The sequence below is a fragment of the Otolemur garnettii genome, unplaced genomic scaffold, assembly GCF_000181295.1.
Source record: "Otolemur garnettii isolate 467f Iridium unplaced genomic scaffold, OtoGar3 scaffold00136, whole genome shotgun sequence".
NCBI lineage: Eukaryota > Metazoa > Chordata > Mammalia > Primates > Galagidae > Otolemur > Otolemur garnettii.
In genome coordinates this window covers 1,893,094-1,894,938 of record NW_003852531.1, presented here as the reverse complement: position 1 = coordinate 1,894,938, position 1,845 = coordinate 1,893,094, and the positions used below count along the sequence as shown (strand labels likewise).

The following is a 1,845-nucleotide window of genomic DNA, read 5'->3' as shown; positions in this document are numbered from 1 at the left end:
GTGCTTGCTTCGGCAGCACATATACTAAAATTGGAACGATACAGAGAGGATCAGCATGGCCCCTGTGCAAGGATGACATGCAAATTTGTGAAGCGTTCCATATTTAAAAAAAAAAAGACAACAACATACCTCAAATAACAGCTATGTTGGAAACTAGGTAGTGAGCCACCCGGCCTATCCTCATCTCTGAGATAAGTGAAAGGGGGATGTTATTGTGAGCAACTGTCCGTTTTTTAGATCAAAGTACCAAATAGTAGTATCTCCACAAATGAATAGTTTGATATTGAGAAAGCAGAATTTTGGCCAGGTGCAGTGGCTCACGCCCGTAATTCTAGCATTCTAGGGGGCAGAGGCCGGTGGATTGATTGAGCACAGGAGTTGGAGACCAGCCTGAGCAAGAGTGAGATCCCATCTCTACTAAAAACAGAAAAACTAGCTGGGTGTTGTGGCAGATGCCTGTAGACCCAGCTACTCGGGAGGCTGAAGCAGGAGGGTCGCTTGAGCCCAGGAGTATAAGGTTATTGCACTCTAGCCTGGGCAATAGAGTGACACTCTGTCTCAAAAAATTAAAAAATAAATACATAAATAAAAGCAGAATTTTGACTAAGTGCCTAGGTTGGAATATCTTCAGCTCTGCTGCTTCAAGCACGGTGTCCTTGGGTAAAGAATTTGACCCCTTCATTCCCTCATCCATGAATGGAGGGCGTGATGAAGTGGCTCGACAGCCCACTGTGGTGTCCTGGGCCAAGCCCTCAGCAGGCGTGGGGAGGGCTCAGTAACTTCACACCCACGGAAGACAAAGAACCCCTGGAGTGCAGGGTGGGGTGCACATGGCAGAGTGGGCTGGCTCATGCATCTGCTCGGGACGTGGGCTTTTTATGCAATGCCCAGGAAGAAGACCACCACCTCCTGTGGGCCCCACAGGCATTTTAATTCCACAGGGACATGGGATCTGAGAAGGGTGGATGTACTTACAGTGGACAGAATATTTGCAATTAGAGATGCTCAGAAATTAAGCACCTGTTGCCCCTAGTGTGTGTGGTGCCTCCTGGGGGACCACAGGGTGACGGCCGACCAGGTTTCCTTGGCACCGGCTTCTTGGACCTTCCTTAGACCTGAACCCCCCTGGGAGCATCAGGCTATGCAGTGGCCCTGCTTATGACCAGCACCACCATCAGGGGGGCCTCCCGGTCTGCTGGAGGGTGTTCAGGAGACAAGACCCACATCCCACATGGCCAGCTGCACACCCCTCGCTGGAGGAGACCTTCGTGCTGCAGGAGCCAGCTTCCTCTGCTGCACAGTGACCAAGCAGATCCCCACGGTCAGTCCTGGACCTGTAAATGCTGGCTGCTGAAGCATAACTACTCCAGGTTCCCAGCCCTGATGGGGACCATTCAGAGGGGAGGCCTACACCGTTCTCAAGCTCCCTGTTACCCCAACCCAAGACATTGCTTGGTGTTGGACACTTGTCTTATCCTCCCTCCCTCACCCCCAACTGCACCTCCACTGTGGGTTTCTCTTGAAGGCACTCCCTGAGGGCCACTTTCCTGCCAATCTTTAGCTCTGAGCCTGTTTCTGGGGAACCTGCCCTAAGACACTCCCCAACCTTCCTGCCTGGCCCCTCTTCCACCATTCATGGCTGATGGGCCTGCCTGTGGGTTCCTCCTGCAGCCAGAGGCTAACCCAGCCAGCCCCACCTGGGTGGAAATTCCGCAGGGCAGAAATTCTGTCTTCTCCTTCAGAGCTGCATCCTCAGAGCTGCGAGTCGACCCCGAGTGAATCACGGGCTCTTCCCTCTTCTCCTTCCTCTCGGGGACTTCTCTGTTTATTTTACTTCCAGATGGG

The 1,845-nt window shown here is 52.6% G+C and overlaps 1 non-coding gene across 1 annotated transcript; it reads left to right on the top strand.

Annotated features, from left to right (window-relative positions):
- On the top strand, positions 1-107 carry LOC111727997. Its single transcript, XR_002775422.1, has one exon. It is a non-coding gene; the product is annotated as a U6 spliceosomal RNA (small nuclear RNA).
- The last annotated feature ends 1,738 nt before the right edge of the window (positions 108-1,845 follow it).